At 48.7% G+C, this 7,469-nt stretch overlaps 1 protein-coding gene across 1 annotated transcript in view; it reads right to left on the bottom strand.

The window, feature by feature from the left end:
• Positions 1 to 2,187, bottom strand: part of KDF1 (keratinocyte differentiation factor 1) — an 18,895-nt gene extending 16,708 nt beyond the window's left edge. The window contains exon 1 of the mRNA XM_011981669.1: positions 2,118 to 2,187. The gene's annotated coding sequence lies outside the window, so the exon portion shown is untranslated. The remainder of the gene's footprint in view (positions 1 to 2,117) is intronic.
• Between the last annotated feature and the right edge of the window lie 5,282 nt (positions 2,188 to 7,469).

The following is a 7,469-nucleotide window of genomic DNA, read 5'->3' on the forward strand; positions in this document are numbered from 1 at the left end:
CAGGATGGTTTCGATCTCGATCTCCTGACCTCGTGATCCACCCGCCTTTAGTAGAGACGGGGTTTCACCATGTTAGTCAGGATGGTTTCGATCTCCTGACCTCGTGATCCACCTGCCTTGGCCTCCCAAAGTACTGGGATTACAGGCGTGAGCCACCACGCCAGGCCCAGCTGTTCTAAATTCTATGGATAAAGTGATAAAACAGACAAAATCCCTCAACCTCAGGAGTTTACACTCCAGTGAGAGTTGATTATTGATGGCTTACACTGTTCTAAGTACTTCAGACATAATAACCAATTAATTTTCACAACCCTCTTTGTAATATTATTACCTGTATTATTATACTGAAGCACAGACAGGTTAAATAAGTTGTCCAAAGGCATACACCTATCTGTACACAATTGGCCTGGCCCCAGACTCTTATCCACTACCCCATCCCATGTATTACTTGGGAGGAAAGAGGCAGTCAAAGCTGCCAGCTGCCAGCTCCATGGACCAGCGTGTGCCCAGAGAGAGCCCATGTTGGGAGCCCTGTCTTCCAGGCTCAAGCCTTCAGGAGAGTGGACAAATCTACAGTTAACCATGCTGAGCTGGGAGGTATCTGGGGCTCCTGAGGATGGGCTGGCTATTTTCTTCTCCCCCAACCTCCAAAGCTTCAGGACTCGCTAATATTGATTAAATTAATCCAACAGGTATTTATTGAGCACCAACGAGGTGCCCAGCGTTGTGCTAAATGCTGAGAAAACAGCAGTGAATGGGCCAGAGGACTTTTCACCTTATTTGACTCTCACAATTGCTCTGTAAATAAGTAGTATATCTCCATTTCACAGATCAGGAATCTGAAGCTCAGAAAGGTGAAGTGACTGCCCCAGAGACACCTAGCAAGAGAGGGCTGGAGTAGGATTTGCACTGTGGTCCGCCAAGCTCTGGAGCCTGCGTACTTTGTGTGTGCCACACATCTCCAGCGGGACTGGGATGAGAAGAGAAGCAAGACCTGGGATAAGAACAATGCCTGCCTCAGTTCCCCACTTCCCTCCAGCCATTGAACGCTCCTGAAGTCAAACTCAGGCAGTTTCTTCCAGGCTATATCTCCCCGACCCTGCTGCTGCCACCGCCCCGCCACCACCCCGCCCAATCCTAGGAACCCTGGTCACTTGGTTTAGTGAGGGGAGGCTCCCTGTCCCTATTGTGGCTTGAGGCAAGAGTCTTAACCTCGCTTTCCTCATCTTTAAATAAGGAGAGACTACTATCTTCATGCCCTGCCAATCTCGTGAGATTTAAATGAAATATTGAGTGAGGGGGCTTCCCGCAGTGGCATTGCACATGGGAGGGGCTAGGTCACTGGGCGCTCTAAGGCACCGCAAGGATCTTCCCGGAGTTCAGATGGTCCCGGCCAGCCCTCCCTGGATTTCTCTCTGATGCTTCCCTCTTCCCCATTAGTCTCGCGAACACACACACACTCAAGGGTCTATGTACCGTCTCCTCCTCCCAGGGTCCCCAGGACAGGCCCGGCCGCACCAGCCTCTGCCCCCAGCCCAGTGCCAAGCCTCGGACACCGGGCCGGGGAGGACCACCCCAGTCCTGCTTGAGAAACAGCCGTCGGCTCAGTGCACCCCCGGCCTCCTGCCCCAAAGGTGCAGCCCAAGACTCCCATATCCGCCGGCACCTGGTCCTGGGGACAAGGAAGAACCAGACCCTGGCACTGCCCCTCGGGCTACCACAGCCCCTACGCCAGCTCTGCCCTCGGGGCGAGCACTACACTCTCCAGCTGCAAGGGCCCTACCCCGCGGGCGGACCCAGCCTCCCTCCCGTCCCGACGCGGTTCCTCGGGGTGAGCACCAGCCTTTGCCCCATCCCGACGCTGCCCTCCGGTGAGTGCGGCCCCAGCACCCAGCCAGTGCAGCCCTGAGAGCGAACGCGGCCCCTCACCCCATTCTGCGCGCCCAGCCCAGGCGCCCGCTCAGGCCGCTCCCCAGCCCGGCCCGCGCACCCCGGAAGTAGGAGGGTGGCCCCGAGGAACCGGGCCCGGGACCCTCCCCTGTCCGGGCTCAGCCTCGGGGGCTCCCCACACCGGCGCCGCCCTGGTTTGCGCCCCCTCGGGCCCGCGCGGGGCTTACCTGTCCCGCCAGGTGAGCCGCCTCCGGCTCAGCCCCTCCCCCGCCCCCTCGCCGCTCACCTGGGGCGCAGGTGAGTGTCTCGCGGGAGCGCTGCACGGGCCGCCGCTAGGGACACACTTCCTGCCTCCGCGGCCCCGCCCCTGGGCTCTTTGGAGCTGCGCGGCCCCGCTCGGGTGCTCGGCCTTTCGGCCTAGTCCGGGTAGGTGAGATGTGGCGGAGAGGGGTCGAGAGGTGCTGGGGCTCAGTCTCCTCTTCTATTCAACAGGCTAGTGGTCCTGTTAGTCTCTGAGCACCTGTGGAGCTCCTGCCGGGCCATAAAGCTCCAACTCAAAGGGAAGCTCTCTTCTGGGAAGCTTTCCCTGACCCTAAGTCTATCTGTTTTTCTGTTGCATAGAACAGTCCCTGTACTCAGCACACTGTCGTTTTCTTGTCTTCTGTCTCTTCCTTTAGCCTCCTTCCTTACAAGGTTTGGTCTTGTTCCCCTGTGTTCCTGGTGCTCAGCACAGGTCCTGGCACATACTAGGTGCTCAACAAATATTTTCCACTTAATGAGGCCCTAGGCCCCAATCTCTCCCTTTGCCCTGAGGCAGAACTGGGAACTAGGCCACTGATCAGTTGACCTTTTCTTTTTTTCAGAGAAATCTGCAGGTAAAGACAGGAACCTCAGCTCTGGGGCCCTGAGTAGGTTAGAGGAGGGGTCCAGGATATGCAGCTCTGAAAGATACATCCAGGATCAAAAGTGGTGGCCAAAATGGGCCATGGTCACTACATCCAAAAAAGGTCTCTGCAAGAGGCATCACCATTGAATGTCAAGAAGGCAAGGCTCAGACTGTCCTGGGTTACTATTCCTCTTAATATTAATAACAACTCAATAACTTAACAATAGCATTAATAGACAAGTGACTTGGCCAGGCGCGGTGGCTCACGCCTGTAATCACAGTACTTTGGGAGGCTGAGGCGGGCGGATCACGAGGTCAGGAGTTCGAGACCAGCCTGGCCAACATAGTGAAACCCTGTCTCTACAAAAAATACAAAAAATTAGCCGGGTGTGGTGGCGGGCACCTGTAATCCCAGCTACTCTGGAGGCTGAGGTAGGAGAATGGCTTGAACCTGGGAGGTGGAGGTTGCAGTGAGCCGAGATTGCACCATCAACTCCAGCCTGGGCGACAGAGCGAGACTCCGTCTCAAATAAATAAACAAACAAACAAGTGACTTTTAGGGTGCATCTCCAGGAGTCATGCATGCCAAAACTGTTAATCTGTGAAGTGGGTCAGGTATTATCATATCAATTTTACAGTAAGAGAAAACTGAAGCTTAGAGAAGGGACATTGTTTGCTGAGGCAGTTGGCACAAACTGACTTTGGGCAAGGCACTTTCCTCCTCTAAACCTAATCTCTGGAGATAGTAGTACCTTTCTTCCACTGGGAGGATTAAAAGAGATAATGGATGCAACAAGAAGATATCACTGGGATGCATCAGGCATAGGTGTTCAATTTCCACCAGAGACCCTCCACCCCAGAGCCTCCCACCTTGTCCACATTCCCTCCTGAGGAAGGTGGCACATTGTATTCTTATTTGGAGCTCAGAGAATGAGTCACATCCTCACTTCACAGTCACATCTTGTGCAGTTGAACATCTGTGTACTCTGAAACCTAGCAAGTCCATTCCTATGTACAGCCACAGTAAGCTCTTGTACAATGCACCAGTAGAGAATGTATACAAGAATGTTAGTAGAAATATTGTTTGTGGTAGCCTCAAACTGAAAACATGAAAACACCGAAATGCTACTGACAGGAGATAGAGAAATGTGCGATATTCATGCAAAGGAATTAATTATAGAGCAGTAGAAAATGAATGAAAAATAGCAACATGGCTGGATCGTGGTAATATAATATTGAATTGAAAAAAAGCAAATCTCAGAAGACTACATATGGAATGATATCCTTTATATATGATTCAAAAATAACTAGAACTACTACATTTAAGCATAATATTTGGTTGAACCATATGAATTTGCTGTTATTGATCTGTTTTGATCTAAAAGTAATGGCAAATTCATGTGCTTCAGCCTAATTTTTATGTGAAAAAAAAAACATTTAAGAAAAGAGCAAGGGGTTGGGTGCAGTGACCTGGGCCTGTAATCCCAGCTACTTGGGAGGCTGAGGCAAGAGAATCTCTTGAGCCAATGAGTTCGAGACCAGCCTGGGCAACATAGCAAGACCCTAGCCCAAAAAAGAAAGGAAAGAAAAGAGCAAGGGAATGAGAAACACAAAGTTCAGAATAATGAATACCTGGGGGCCTAGGCATGGTGGCTCATGCCTATAATCCCAGCTCTTTGGGAAGCCAAGGATTTGGGAGGATTGGTGGAACCCAGGACATCAAGACCAGCCTGGGCAACATGGAAGGACCTGTCTCTACGGGAAAAAAAAAAAAAAAAGAGAAAAAAAGAAAGGCTGGGCATGCATCTGTAGTCCCAGCTACTTGGGAGGCTGTGGCAGAAGGATTGCTTGAGCCCAGGAGTGAGCCATATTAACACCACTGCCCTGCCCTCCAGCCTGAAACACACACACACACACACACACACACACACAATTACCTGGGGGAGGATGCAGAGATCCTCCTATTAAATCTACCTGTGGGAGAGAAATAGGTAGATTTAATTTTTAGCAATGTTCTGATTTTTGTGTTGAATAGTGGATTCCGGAGGTTTCATTTTATAATGAATGAATGAAAAAATAGAAGTTTATGTTCTAATGCTAAATAATTAGAGTTAGTGTCACTTGCAAAGTTCTCAAGATATGCAAACACATGAGAGCCTAGGGTCTTATTTATTTTATTTTATTTTATTTTTTTGAGATGGAGTCTTGCTTTGTTGCCAGGCTGGAGTGCAGTGGCACGATCTCGGCTCATTGCAACCTCTGCCTCCCGGGTTCAAGCGATTCTGCCTCCTGAGTAGCTGGGACTGCAGGTGTGCACCACCTTGCCCAGCTAATTTTTGCATTTTTAGTAGAGACAGGGTTTCACCATGTTGGCCAGGATGGTCTCAATCTCTTGACCTCAATGATCCGCCCACCTTGACCTCCCAACATGCTGGAATTACAGACGTGAGCCAATGCGCCCGGCCTAGGTTCTTATTTAGTTTTTGTTGTTGTTGTTGTTGCTGTTGTTGGAGACAGGGTCTCACTTTGTTACCGAGGCTGAAGTGCAGTGATGTGATCTTGGCTCACAGTAGCCTCTGCCTCCTGGGTTCAAGGAATCCTCCCACTTCAGCGTCCTGAGTAGCTGGGAGTATTATTTAGTTTTCTCCCCATTTATTTATTCATTCTTTAAAAAAAAAAATTGGGCCGGGCGCGGTGGCTCAAGCCTGTAATCCCAGCACTTTGGGAGGCCGAGACGGGCGGATCACGAGGTCAAGAGATCGAGACCATCCTGGCTAACGGTGAAACCCCGTCTCTACTAAAAAATACAAAAAACTAGCCAGGCGAGGTGGCGGGCGCCTATAGTCCCCGCTACTCAGGAGGCTGAGGCAGGAGAATGGCGTAAACCCGGAAGGCGGAGCTTGCAGTGAGCTGAGATCTGGCCACTGCACTCCAGCCTGGGCGACAGAGCGAGACTCCGTCTCAAAAAAAAAAAAAAAAAAAATTAAGGTATGATTTACTTATAGTAAAATTCACCCTTTTTAGTGTACAGTTCTGTCAGTTTTGAAAAATGCATACAGTGGCACAACCGCCACAGCAATCAAGATATAGATCAGCTCCATCACCCCCCAGAAATTCCCCTGAACCCCTCTGTGGTCAGTTCCTCCCCTTGACTCCAGCCCTTAACAACCATTGATCTTTCTTCTGTTTCCATAGTTTTGCTTTTTCCAGAACTTTAGTTGTACAAGTGCAGAATTGCTCTACAAAATTCTAATTCTGTGGTACCTAAAATGCTGTGGATTAATAAGAATATGATGACTGAAGCAGCTCAGTGCTACTTTCCTTGCCTAGAAAGCAAAAAAGGAAGGAAGGAAGGAAGAAAGGAAGGAAGGAAGGAAGGAAATAAATATGATCTCTGAACCTCTGGCTATGCTTTCTGGTGAGTGTTTTGTGAAGAGTTTTGCAATAGGCACAAGGTAGCTGTTATAATTCTAATTATAGCCACACTGAAACTTCCCCTTTCTCTGCTCCTCTCCCTCCCTCACTCGAAGATACTGGGCCCTGTTCCCAAGGGTCCTTCCCATTGCCACGGTGCATATTCAATAACTCTGTCAAAAATCAGTGACACTCTTGGGCCAGGCATGGTGGCTCATGCCTGTAATCCCAGCACTTTGGGAGGCCGAGGCAGGTGGATCACTTGAGATCAGAAGTTCGAGACCAGCCTGGTCAACATGGTGAAACCCTGTCTCTACTGAAAATACAAAATTAACCAGGCGTGGTAGCAGGCGCCTGTAATCACAGCACTTTGGGAGGCCGAGGCCGGCAGATCACCTGAGATGAGGAGTTCGAGACCAGCCTGGCCAACATGGTAAAACCCTGTCTCTACTAAAAATACAAAAATTAGCCAGGCATGGTGGCAGGCGCCTGTAATCCCAGCTACTCAGGAGGCTGAGGCAGGAGAATCGCTTGAACCTGGGAGGTGGAGGTTGCAGTGAGCCAAGAACACGCCATTGCACTCCAACCTGGGTAACAAGATCACAACTCTGTCTCAAAAAAAAAAAGAAAAAAGAAAAAAATCACTGACACTCTAGATACATACAAAAAATAATCAAAATAGGGCCTCAAACAGATACTTGTATGCCAGTGTTCTTTGCAGCATTATTCACAATAGCCAAAAGGTAGAAACAACCCAACAGATGAATGGATAAACAAAATGTGATATATATACGTGCAAGGGAATATTATTCAATCATAAAAACAATGAAGTTCTGACACATGCAACAACAGGGATGAACCTTGAAGATATTATGCTAAGTGAAATAAGCCAGATACAAAGGACAAATATTGTATGATTCTCACTTACATGAAATATCTAGAATAGTCGAATTCATAGAGACAACGGTTAGCGGTTATCAGGGGCTGGAGGGAGAGGGGAATGGGGAGTTACTGCTTAATGGGTACATAGTCTCTGGAGTGATAAAAAAAAGTTTTGGAAGTAGATAGCTGTGATGGTTGCACAACACTGTGAATGTAATTAATGCCACTGACTTTATACTTTAAAATGGTTTAAATGGCAGATTTTATGTAGAAGTATTTTCCCACAATTAAAAACCAAACAATACCATATAATTTTTACTAGTCAATTTAAGTAAATAAATAAATAAATAACAAAACAAGCCAGGCGCGGTGACTCATGCCTGGTTTTTTTTTGTTT

The sequence above is a fragment of the Mandrillus leucophaeus genome, unplaced genomic scaffold (genome assembly GCF_000951045.1).
Source record: "Mandrillus leucophaeus isolate KB7577 unplaced genomic scaffold, Mleu.le_1.0 Scaffold23, whole genome shotgun sequence".
Classification (NCBI taxonomy): Eukaryota; Metazoa; Chordata; class Mammalia; order Primates; family Cercopithecidae; genus Mandrillus; species Mandrillus leucophaeus.